The sequence below is a fragment of the Chinchilla lanigera genome, unplaced genomic scaffold, assembly GCF_000276665.1.
Source record: "Chinchilla lanigera isolate Chin_1 unplaced genomic scaffold, ChiLan1.0 scaffold00075, whole genome shotgun sequence".
NCBI classification, from domain to species: domain Eukaryota; kingdom Metazoa; phylum Chordata; class Mammalia; order Rodentia; family Chinchillidae; genus Chinchilla; species Chinchilla lanigera.
The window spans coordinates 10,546,160-10,559,045 of record NW_004955476.1 but is presented as its reverse complement, the minus strand read 5'-3'; the positions used below and the strand labels follow the sequence as shown (position 1 = coordinate 10,559,045).

The 12,886-nt window shown below is 56.1% G+C and overlaps 1 long non-coding RNA gene across 1 annotated transcript; it reads right to left on the bottom strand.

Annotated features, from left to right (window-relative positions):
* Window positions 1–452: 452 nt before the first annotated feature.
* LOC106146365 lies at window positions 453–11,054 on the bottom strand. The gene is made up of 3 exons (XR_001230778.1): window positions 10,967–11,054; window positions 10,338–10,541; window positions 453–862 (listed from the first exon to the last, which is right to left on the bottom strand). It is a non-coding gene; the product is annotated as an uncharacterized LOC106146365 (long non-coding RNA).
* Between the last annotated feature and the right edge of the window lie 1,832 nt (window positions 11,055–12,886).

Here is a 12,886-nt window from a genome sequence, read left to right as displayed (position 1 = left end):
ACCTGTGCTTTGACTACAAGGATAATTTGATTTCTCAATTGCTAGGATCCAGACCCACAATTTTATGAAAGCTTCTCAGATGACTACTCATCACATGGTTAGTTTTTCTCCTGCAGCCTCAGGGTGGGTCCTGCTTCACCTAGGGTATGCAGCAAGGGTTGGGGGTATCAACATGTTCTTCCTTCACACCCCTTTGTTAATATTTTTGGGTTGCCAAATGTAAAAATAACTATTTTACATTGCCCCATGCTTTAAATACATTTTTAATCAACCCCCTGGTGCCCGGCTCACACTCAGCCTCTGGACACGGCCCTCGAGAGGCAGCTGCTGGACTGGCCTCGGGCCGTGACTGCGTTTTCTTACCCACGCCTTAACGGGCCGGCCGGCCGCTGTGGGTCCTCCTTTCTCCGACTTACAGCTCCGGCGTCTTGCTGGAATACCTGGAGGGCAGTTATTGTCTGGAAATTGAACATCAGAGCAAATTCATTTAATCTGAAAACTAATTTCCTCCTAAACTTTTATTATTCTGGAGCTTATTGGGCTCTGTTGAGATGGTTCAGGAGTGAGACGCAGCAACAATCCTTGCTGCTGTGATCCAGCCCAGCCCGTGCACAGCACCAGTCTGGAACCGCTGGTTTGGTCACCGCGAGCTGGCGCCTCCCAGCTGCCTCTGTGAGAAGGGACAACCAAGGCGAGAGTCCAGAAAGAGCACGAATGGTTGCTAGAAAGATTCCCAGTGACCTGCGTCCACTTCAGAATTGCGTGTGATGGCTCACAGTTCTTCCGAGTGGGAACCCGTGGCAGGAGGCCGCAGGCGGCAGGCCGGCACCGGTTCCAAGGCTCCCACAGGGCCTCGGGGCTGCTGTAACAGAGGATGGATCGTTCAGAAGGGCAGGGGACCGAGAGATGGGGGGCGGCACAGAAAGAGACCAAAGTGGTGTCTGCTCAGCACAGACTCCCCAGGAGGAGGGCCTCACTGTGTACAGCAAACGTGGACTTTTACAGCAAACCAACATTTTTAGAACTTAAGTCTGTGCCGTTCCTACCCACACAGGGATCTGCGTCCAGCATTAGGTGAAAGGCGAGCGGAGGCTGGGAAGTGACTATTCCCGTCCTCCGAAGGAGGGGTGCTGCGGTGTTTCTGCAGTGGAGACAACCGTGAGGCCGCTCAGACCCCTGGTGTGGCCCAACCTGGTCACTAGACCGAGCGCTTTGATTCTGTTCTCAGCCAGGCACGGTGAATGGTCGCTTCGCGCCTTTACCCGGGGTCTGCATGGATCTGCGCCGGCCTGGGCAGCCTTGGCCTGTGTGGGAGGGAGTTTCTGAGTGTGGGTTCTGGGACCCAGAGTGGCTCTTGCGTCTCCCATGGTCCCAGCTCCCCTGCCCGCTGCCCCCGTCCTGTTGGTGGGGCTGAAGCTGAACTCTGCATCCCGTGATGCACAGACGGAAATGACACCCTCCAGGGCGCTGTTTCAGTGGCTTCCTGGTATCTACAGGGGGTGTGATCAAAAATATGGTGAATACACTTATCTATTGCAGTAAAAGATGCATTGTTGTGCCTCCTCCTCAGCATGCTCCCTCTTGCTTCAAGCACATATATCCCATTGTTCTTCTTTTTTTTTTTTTTTAATTTTGAGTCAGGGTCTTTCGAAGTTTCTAAGCTGCCTCGGCTGAGCTTGAACTTGTGATCCCTCTGCCTCAGCTTCCCAAAATGCTGGGGTCACAGGTGTGCGCCACCACGCCCGGCACATTGCATTTTTTAGAAATGCTTTTTTTGTGGTATGGAAGTTTATTGATAGATTATTACTTATTTTGCCACCATCGGCCACAAGGTAACAGAAAGTTGTAGTGTAGAAATGATCACCCGCAGCAGTATTCTACCCTGAGTCCTCTGTCATCTGAAATGGGAATACATGTCAACAGGGAAAATGGAAGTTGTTAAACTTCTGTTTCTTGAGCATCTACTATGTTCCAGGCCCATTATACATTCTGCGTCATCTAATTCTTACATCACCTCTACAAATTATAAACCAGCTTCAGAGATGAAAAGACCAGAGCTTGCTCAGGGGTGTGCGGCGAGCAAGTGGTGACCTGGATTAAAACTCACTTCTGTCTTCAAGGCACGCACGCTTCGCGCCGACCCAGACGGTCCTGACCCAGCAAATCCTTGTGCATACGCATTTTTTCAGACTCAGAATTAAGTAATGCTTCTCTAAACGTCGTAGGAAATCCTCCCCGCAGCTGTCCGAGATGGGATCTCTGAGGAAGCCCCTGACTAGCACACCGTCCTCCTCTCTCTGCGAGACCAGAAACACAGTGAGACTTGGCGACTGCAAGCTGAGATGAAGCCGCAGTGACCATGGGCAAAAGGCCCAGTCGGAGGCTGAGCAGAAATGTGTGGCAGCCAGTGGGAGCACAGAAACCTTGCCAGCAGGGAGGAGCCTCGAGACGGCGCCGCCTCAGCCTCAGGACGAGCTTCGGCACTCAGGGTTGGAAGGCTTGGCGGCGCTGCTGGGTGTAGTCATCCCAGTGTGACGGGCGTGGCCACATTGGTGACACAAGTTTATTTCTCATGAGGTGCACAGAGACCGAGCAGGCAGGGGATGTTCTGGTCGCATGGGCACCACGGGGTCCGGTCTAAATCAGACCCCGCAGCCACCTCCCGCTGTCTGCTGCAGCTCTTCGAGGAAACGGCCCCTCCTCACTCCCCCTTAGGATGTGTGGGGCCAGCAGCTCCGCCCCTCCTGACTCAGCCTCTCCCAAACCAGCCCCATCCCCCATCTCTGGCAATGCCACTCTGCTGAGCAGCTTCCCAGACCCCACATCTGAGCAAGATCAGGCGGCACTCGTCTTTCTGGATCTGGCTTCTTTTACTTGAAATTATGATCTCCAGTTTCACAAATGACAGGGTTTCCCTTTTTGTGGCTGAATAGTATTCCATTGTGTGTATGGATATAGAGTTACCTAAGAAGACAGTTGGACAGGTTCTTATAAAATTAGACATCCACTTTCCTCTTGCGCCAGCAATGCTGCTCCTAGAGTTCTCTAAGAGAAATTGAAATGTCTGTTCATACAAAGGCCCAGGGCAGCCCTAGTCATAATTGTTCAGAAACTGGCTAATAAGAATACTGGGTGTGCTTCACACAGTGGAATATAACTCAGCCCTGAAAAAAACAAGCTGCTAAAATGAGAAGTTACATATACAAATCTCAAACTGTGGTTGCTTTTTCACCCAATCCAGAGATCTTGGTATAATTCCATTTCTGGGCAGCTCTAGAACAGACAGGACTCACCTCTGACAAAAGGAGGAAATCAGTAGCTCAGGTGCAAGGTGTCAGAACTCATCTACCCTGGAGTGAGTGGTTTCACCGCGGATAAGCTAGTCTCAGTGAAGTTGATTAAAATACATGTTATAAGTTATTTGCACTAAAGCGTTTACAAGCTTTGTTTACAAACAGAATTGGTAGCATCTTGCATTTAGTGAGCTTTACTGCAAGCTCAACAGGCATCTCAGGGTTTATAGCATAAACAGGCTTTTGTAAACTATAGTCTACAAAATCAAAGGTATCCAAAATTTCAAATTAACTTTTAAAAGCAACTTTGGAGCAGTCTGAAAAATTTTTAAACAATACTTTCTAGCCAAAGAGTGGTGGTGCACACCTGTAATCCTAGCGCTCTGGGAGGCTGAGGCAAGAGGATCAAGAGTTCAAGCCCCAGCTGGGCAAGTTCATGACCTAGTGAGACCTGTCTCAAAAAAAAAAAACAACCGAAAAAAACCCCCACATAATGAGAGGGCTGTGCTCAGTGTGAGGGCCCTGAGTTCAGTCCCCTGTACTTTAAAAACAAAACAACCCCAAAACCCTCGTAGCTTTCTCCTGAAAAGCACTGGTGCAGTAGTATTAGAGGCAGAGTCACCAAGCCCCCGACAGCGTGACTGCAGCTGGAATCATCGTTTCGGACGGCAGACAGGAGGTCACAGTCTCCGCCTCAGTTACCCCGCAGCACCTTGAGACCCAGATGGAGGCTTCTTGACATTCTTTCTTTTTTAGGTTTTCTTCCAGTACCAGAAATGGAACTCACGACTTCACGCTTGCCAGGCAGGTGCTGTGCCGCTGAGCTCCTTTCTCGACATTCTTAAACAATTTTATTTTTGAAAGTACATAGTTTTTGAGTAGAACTTTTAAAAATAAAACTCACCAGTATAATGACAATATGCTGCCCATCAGGATTTCAAGGTTCGCTGTGATTTTAGTTCCAGGCCCCCTTTCCTGCCGTGCACGGCCCACGTCCCTGCGGACCTCTGCCATCCCCCTCCCGCGTGCAGGCCTCGGGTGGGTCTCTGCCTCTGTATGGGTGAATCTATCGATCCACCTCTGCCCCTGGGAGCCAAGCCTGCACCCCGGACCCCAAGCCGCCCGCTCCTATCCTGTTTCTCTAAGTGCAGCTCTTCCTCCTCTCCTCCAAGTGCCCAGCTCTGGGACACATCTTGCAGGCCTCTTCTTTTTCTTTCTTCTTTTTCTTTTGTTGAGGCAGGGTCTCCCTGTGCAGTTCAGGCTGGCCTTGAACTCACTGCATAGCCCAGGCCGGCCTCATGCCCGCCTTTTCTATGTGAGGTTTGTGATCGCTGGTGAAATGAGCAGTTTTAATTTAGAAGTTCTGCAGCATAAGTTGGTTAAAATCTTCCCTTTTCACGCTTTCTGAACTCTCGTGTTTCCTTAAAGCGCTTTTGGTGTTCCGCAAAATGGAGGAGGAGGTTCTGGAGGCCCTGCCCGGGATGGATGTCCCCCCAGGACGCGGCTGAGGTCACCAGCAGTAAACACCAGCCCAAGCTCGGCCACGGGAAGACCCAGGGGTCCCCGGACGGAAGAAGGGACGCCATGCGTGGTGCAGGGTCCCATGGCACAATCCTCACTCCAGACACAAAGAAGATGGATGCACGGACTGCACCAGACCGAGGAGAGCAAGTGAGCTGCTGCCCCGCCGGCCCTGCCGCCCACCTGAGCCGCCACTCCAGAGGTGGCCCCGGGCATCTGCGACAGGGCAGACACACATAGCAGTCAAAGCTCCACTTGGGATCAGTGCGCTTGTCAGCTCGGCCCTGCCTGGATCTCCCTCGGCCGCGGCTGGCGAGCATGTGGGCAGCAGGGCACCGGGCAGCACTTGCTGGTCTTCAGATGCAGATCAGAAATAGTCGCAAGACAAAGGTGATGCAAAACCCTGTCAACAACACCACCTCCGCTGATGGCCCAGGACTCGGAGAGGTGTGGAGTCCCGAGGTGTGGGCTGGGTGGGGAAGCTTCTGAGGTGGTGGCTGGAGGCGGCTCGGAGGACAGGGCAGAGCGGCAGCCAAGGCCGCAGCCTGGACCAGCAGGGCCTGTGGTAGCCTGCGCACCCCGCCGCCTGCGGTCACCCAGGGCTGTGCTCGGGCGGGGAGGGTGTTTTCACCAGGCTGGACCCGCAGAGATGTGGGGCTGCACAGAGAGGGTGGAGTGCAGACACGGGGAGACCCCAGGGAAGCAGAGGCGGGAATCCAGAGGACTGCCTGCCAGGACCGAAGTCACGTAGGCCGAGCGCCTGTGAGCCCAAGAGGCTGAGGCAGGAAGATTGCAAGTCCAGCCCAGCCTGGGCACGGGAGCAATTTAAGGAGACTGGTCTCAAAATAAAGAAATAACAAGGTCTGCAATGCAGTCCTGTGGAAAGCCTGGGTTCAAGCCCAAGCACCACAGAAAGGGGTAAGGGAGGAAGATGAGGAGGAGGAGGAGAAGTGTGGTCCTGAGGGGGCTATGGTACAAGCACCTGGCGATGCCCCCGAATGTGGGTGGGAGGAGGCAGGCGTTAGATGCAGAGGGGCTCCTGGAGTCCCCTGAGGGAGAGATCTTCACGGAAGAACACTGCGCAACAGACCGGCCACTGGCCAGCACCTGTGAGGCACCACTGTCTCGGGGACCCCAGGGCCCAGTTTTCAGCTGTGCTTGGTTGTCGCGTCTCTTACTCCTGGCTTTGGTGGAGATGTGGGTGTCAGAAGAACTTGCACCGGTCTGCAGCCTTCCGCTCGCTGCCCTTTCTAGCTTTGTGTCCTCGTGAGGCACCTCTGAGTCTCAGGGCCTTTGCACGGGCCAGTCCCCTGTGAGAATTCCTGCATCGCAGGGCTTCAGATGCCTCCTCTTCCGATCCCACTAACGCCGGTTCCCTCTCTCCCTGCTTGCTGAGCCTCTGCTGACCCCGGGAGGACACGACCGGCTTGCAGAGCACAGGACCGGCTTGCAGTTTGGCAGGAGCCGAGCAGATGCCAAGACCCTCAGGCCCATGAGGGCCATTTAAGGTTTGCTTTTCTGAACTGGTTAAGACTGGGGGAAAATAGGACACCGAATGTGGTCGGCAGTGGGGCTGCCGAGAACGCCGAGCCCAAGCAAGCGTGCAAGCACCAGCATCTCAGCGCACGCCCTCTGCAGGTGTGTCAGGACTCGGGGCCAAAGCTGCACGTGTGCATCGAGGTTTCCGGTCTGGTTTTGCTCCGGGTGGTGCTGAGGGTTGAACCCAGGGCCACACATGAGGAGGCGCATCGCCCCTGAGCACACCATGCTCCAGAGCGAGCCTCTGACCGCGCAGGACACCAGCAGTGCACACCCAGGGTGACCGCGGCGGTGCGGGGTCGGTGCTGCTGGGACTCAGCCTGGAACACACCAGGTGCGGGCAGGAGCTCGTTCCCAGGTGCAGCTCCAACAGGTTCCAGAGCCGAAGGTCACGACACCCACAGCCTGCACCAGGGCAGCGGCCTGGACCTCAGGACACAGGGCTGGGCCTCGTGGAGCTCACCGCGGCCACCAGGCTCCAGAAGACACTCAGCTGGGCTGTGTCTCCTCGGAGGACACGGCGACCCTGGGAAACAGCACAGCTGAGATCTCCAGACCCCGCACCGGGACAAGGAGTGACGAGGTGGACTGTCCTGGGTGCTGGGTAGGACTCTTGCCGGAATTCCTTGGGATCGCCTCATCGAACCCTGGAGGGACTCTGGTTCCGGGCAGCAGCGCCCACGGCAGAGGGCGAGCCGCTTCCTCACCGGGTGGGCCGCACCTCTGTAGGAGCCCCAGTCATCACAGCTCCCCGAAGCTGCTTCCTGCTGACAGCTCTGGGTGCGGATGCAGCTGCTACCTGGCAGAGAGAGCCCAGAGCCAGCGCAGCATGCTTGGCAGTCACAGTCCCAGTGTCACTGCAGCCCGGAGCCAGGTGCGGGATGGGCGACCTGGTGCCCCACAGGCCCCTGCGGCGGGAGGCCTTGCTGGTCACGCACTCGGGACTGCGCCGTCCCACCAGGTCAGTGTGCTCCAGCCAGAGCTGCCCCACGGTGGAGCGGGGAGCTGCCCACCCAGGTCCTGGCCACTGCCTCCCTTCCTGTGCTGTGCTCAGCCCGGGCCCAGGCACAGGCCTGGCGCTCCACCCAGTGGGCTCAGGTCCCAGCCAGCTAACCCACTTCCAGTCGCCCTGCCCCTGGGAGAGCAAACAAGACGGGAAAAGGAGGAGTGGATGCACGGGCACCGTAGGATATCCAAGGAAGGCCGCCTGGGCGGTGGCTCGCTTTCGCAGACAGGCCTCCGTCGGGGCTGGCCCTGTCGTGGGAGGAAGAAACGCAACCGCATCCTCTCGGCTGGGAGCACGTGGGGCGGCCCCACAGACCCCAGGACACAGGAGCCATGGGTGCAGGCGGCCGGGTTCTTTCTGCTTCCCTGCCCTCCTCCCTCAGAGAACAGGACTCGTGGATGTGGTGTGTGATCTCAGGTACTCAGCAGGCAGAGGCAGGAGGGTCCCAAGCTGGAGCTAGCCTGAGCGACTTCACCTGACCCTTTCTCAAATTCCTTTTCTCAGAAAACCACCATCTTAAAGGGCAGGGAGCTGGCCCAGTGGCGCTTGCCTGGCATGTGAGGCTCTGGACTCCATCCCAGGGCCACAAGAGGGAAAAAAAGCAAGGCTCGGTCTCTCCAGCCTCACCCTTGTGCGCCTGGTGGCGATGTTTTCCTTGCGGAAGTTCCGGGTCCCCCATCCACACCCCTGGCTTCCAGGGCTCCGCTTCAGCGAGTTCGTGCTCTTTTCGTGCTCCGAGGCCCTTCAGGAATGAGCTCAATTATCAAACCCCCTGAGTCTGAAACCCGATCTGTCTTCTCAGGGTCCATGAAAGCGGTGGGTTTTGTCACTGTCACCCCAGAAACTGACGACCTCACCCCAGAGCGGCCGCAGCGCCCCCTGCCTGTGACCTGCCAGTATGTGTGGAAGCCCAGCGTCACCCCGTGTCCTAGGGGTTAAGATTTCACCGTGAACAGCACTCCTGATACCTGCCACGCACATTCCAAACAAACTATCCACAGACCGGTGCTTTTCAAAGTAATGATTTGAGCTAGAACAGCTCAAAAGCATAAGCAGATTAAAGACAGGCAATCTCGCACAGGGGCTGCTACCCGCCATGTCTCCTAACTACTCTTGTGTGTTTGGAAAACGCAAACACAAAACAGAAAGTGCTGAGACGACGAACTCTGGGGCAGCGTTGCACAGAGGTCCGCTCGGACTTCCAGACACACGGAGCTGCTCTGCGCCCAGAAGGTCCCCTCTGTCCGGCCCAGACACGCCAAGGAGCACGCCGTGCACTGCAGCGACCACGCTCCGGCCCCGACCACCCCCAGCTCATGCGGCAAGGCCATAAAAGAAAAGTGGACACACGAGCACTTTAAGAAAATTCAGCTCTAGTGAAGCGTAGTTTGCACACACTTACGTGCACGCGGGTTAATGATTCTGACAGATGACGCTGAGATGTGACGTGTGTCTGTCACTCCCAGTCTCCCACTGTCCCCACGGCCCGTCCCCTCCGTCCACCCACTTCCATCCCCACAGCCGCAGGTCTGCATTGTCCAGCGGACTGGAATTTCATCCACGGAGCCGTGTTGAATGCTGCTTGGGGTTGGGCTTCTTCCACTCAGCAAAATAGTCCCTAAAATTCAACCCGGCACCTTGCAGGCGGGAGCCACTGTGGGACAGTTCCCACAAGAGCAGCCTCGACTCCCACTTTATGATGGAAGTTAAGGGACTGGAGCGGCAGGGAACAGACTCAGAGGAGCATTTTCTCGGTCGATGTGTGTCTGGGTCAGCGACAGGGCGCCCCGCCACACTGTCCGGTCTCACAGGCATTGCAGCAGAGAGGTCAAGAATGTGACACTGGGGCTCAGACGGCCTTGCGTTGCAGTTCCTGAGTCGCAGCACCCCTGTGTGGCTGAGACAGCGTCCCCTCCCTCCTGGCCGTTATCTCCTCCACGGGGCAGGAGGTGACCTGGGCATCGAAGCCGGGCAGGGCGGGGCTGCCAGCTCCGGGATGAGGGGTGAAGCTTCCCCGCTTTGGGTCAGGCTCTGCACCTCCTTATTCCCTTTCACCACATCTTCACCCCATTCTGCTGAACCAGAAACTGAACCCCAGACAGGGGCAGGTGGAGGCAAGCACAGCGAGGTGCCGGGTCTGGCTGGAAGCCACAGCCGACCGCTCAGCCGCCGTGGGGACCTGGATGCACTGCCAACTCAGCGCTCCCGGCCACACCAGCCTCAGTCTGGTCTTGAGCTGCATGCCTGACGGATCCAGAGCTCTCTGGGGCGCAGCTGACACCGATTCCAGCGCACTGCCCACCGCAGTGCCTCCCCAGCTGGGAAGCATGGCGGCCTCGGTGCTGTCCTCCCAGGGCGGACACAGTGTGTGGCCTTGGTCAGGGGAGCCCAGTGGGAGGGAGGGAGTGGGCACCGAAAGGAGCATAGCTGCTCCCAGTGGGGGTGTGGGTCCTGCTGCCTGCACACACACATGCATGCACGCGCACACACACAGGCACACACACACGTGAGTGGCCTGACCTGATGCACCAGTGAAGTAAAATGTGACGACGTCAGTATTAGTCACTTTCCCGTTACTGCGAGGGGTTCTGGGAGGCAGGTCACCTTATAAAGAGAAGAGGTTTACTTGGATGGAAGTCCTGGGGGTCCTAGTGAGGACCTCTGGTGGGGTGCATGTCGGAGAAGAGTCCTAGGCCAGGTAGGGGCCCAGAAAGAGGAGCCAGGCTTGTACCCCACTCCTCAATGCCATCCCTGAGCACCAGGCCTCTGACAGGAGGACCCCGGAGAGAAGCTGCCCCGCCCAGCAGTTTCCTGCGGGAGGGGGATGGCCACACGGCCTTTCTACAGCCGCCCCTCCAGGTCCACGCAGTCCTTATTGAACAGTGTGGGCAGAGGTCTGGGGTCACTTGGTCTACACAGTGAGTGTGTGTGTGTGTGTGTGTGTGTGTGTGTGTGTGTGTGTGTGTGAGCTGACTCACCAGCAAGTCACTTAGAAGTTCAACACGTGGAAAAGCTTTCCCTTAATTAAAGCGGCAGCGCGTCTGCATGTGGCCATCTCCGTGCCATGAGGTCACTCCCTCAGCTCCACGGTGCTGGCTTGGCTTGTTTCTCACGTGCTTATGAAGTTAGGAGTAGCTCCTTGGACGACGACTTTCCTGGGTGTCTTCCTTCCCAGATTAATTCTGGGGATAAAACAACAGCACATTTATCAGCTTGTGGTCACCAGGAATAGATCGGGGACCTGGAGTGACCAGGAGTCCTGCAGAGTCTTCAGGGGACAATTGAGAAGGAGGTGGGAGGGAAGCGGGGGGCCACTATTCAATAGATGTGGGATTCTGGTCCCACAAAATGACTAAGGCTAGAGATTTGGGGTACAGCATCACGCTTGTAGGTCACGGTGCCCTCTCCAATTAATTTGTTAAGTTTTTAAGAAGGAAGGGAAGAATGGCGGGATGGAAAGGAGGAGGGAAGGAGGGGGTGGGGAGGAATGGGGGAAGGGCGGGGGAGGGGGGAGGAGGTTCTTCAGGAAGTGCTGCGTCCTCTGGAGGCCCTGGCCGGAGCTCTTTCTTGCTATAAAGAAGGGCTCCCAGTTGGGCCACAGACTCACCCTTTCCAGCACGCGGGGTGCGGGGGGTGTCGGGAGAGCTTGGAGCCCAACCTCCTCTTTCTGGGGAAGAAAAGAGAAATTACTTGCCCATGTCATGAGGCCTGGGAACAGCACCATTAAGTCTGGTCTTCTTAATCTCAGGAGTGTCAACAAAAATACTCTATCTTTAAAATGTATTTATTTAATTTTTAAAAATTTCAAACTTACAGAAAAGCAGGATGGGTCAGCACCAAGCGTGGCACATCCTCAGCACACAGCCCAGGGTTTTTAAGACCTGCCGCGCAGCTCTGTGCCTGTCCCGGTCTCCCGTCTCTCTCAACCAGAGTCAGCGGGAAGAGCCACCTGGGGTTCCTTCGCTCCTTATGTCTCCGCCCTCACGGGCAGCAGGACGTAGGTCTGACACACCGGACTGTATCTGAAAGCTAGCCTGCACCACCCTTCCCTCTGTCAGTTATGAGACTGATGGGACAGAAAGCCAGGCACACTGGCTTCTGTTTTAGGGTTTGTTTGGTCCCTCTGATGTAAGTTTATTTTTGGAATATGTAAAACATTTACACGGTATAAAAACCAAAGCAATACCAACAGGTAGCTGTAAAGAGGTTGGAGTCCCGCCCCCGTAAGTAGCCATCTTCACCTGCTTCCATTTATCCTTCTTGTATTCCTTTTTAGAAAAAGAAGCAAATACGCATCGTTGTTCCCATTCTCTCTTTTCTGCACACAAAAGGTAGCAGCACAGGTAAGTGCTGAGGCTCAGTTTCCCTTCACTGGACAACCTGCCCTGGCGCTCCCATCCTGCTCCTCCTCCTCGGAGTGCTCTGTGCAGATGACCCATCCCCATACCCTCTGTCCTCTCCAGGAGGACGTCAGCCAGTTCCAAACTTTCCTTGTTCAATGATGCTCCGTGAGCAGAGGACTCTTCTCTGCATTTGCTGTGTCTCACTGCAGAATTAAAGAACTGCCTAACACAAGAACAGATGCAATCGCCTCGCATTCTAACCCCGCCTGTATCTCCGAAGGAAACGCTGGACGGTGGGGTGGTCAGCAGGGCCCAGGGCTACCTGTCGCCGGTCCGGAAGGCAGCAGCGGGCTGCTTCCGACTGCTGCCGACGCCGATGTCCGCAGAGGCCAAGTCGCGTGCGCAGGTCTCCGAGTGGCAGGGACAGGCCTGTCTTCAGTCTGGGCACCGCTCACTCCGTGTGGGTGGATTCAGCGGAGGGCTTGGAGCACAGCAAACTCGCACTGCCCTTCTCTCCAGAATTCTTTCTCCTGTTTTCTGGATTGGTTGGAGCTCCTGGTGCAGGCGCAAGGCTGCAGGCCAGGCAGTGTCAGGAGGGGCACTCTCAGGGCGGCACCTGGATTTCTGCTCCGAGGGACATGTGTGTGGGGGGCAGAGTGCAAGGTGTGAGCGTCCTGACTTTTCCCTTTGAGACCTCAACTCTGCTCACTTTTTACATTTATAATTAGGGAAATATTTTGTTTTAAAGAACAGTGGGAAGCTCTGTTTGTGGGGCTAAAGCAGTCAGAAAAGGCAAATGGGAGGGGGCCTCGCTCACCTCGTGGGACCCACTGGACCCAACCCGGGACGGGCAGACCCTGAGCACCAGGCAGCACTGCCCGTGGAGACCGCAGTGGACAGACCCTGAGCACCAGGCAGCACTGCCCGTGGAGACCGCGGCAAGTCTGCAGTTCCGCGGTCCCGAACCCCAGATGACACCCAGCACCAGAGTGCTCCACTCGAGTTGGGCTGGCACTGGTGCCGGGACCCTGAGCTGGTAACCACAGCATGCGCCCTGGCTTGGCAGGGAGCGGGCGCTTGGGCCGAGCAAGCCGTCACTTACCAGGGCCCTCGTGGGGCACTGCTGCTGTCACCATCAAGGAGATGAGGAACTCGGGGATTTGGGAGCTGCTGTAATTTGTTCC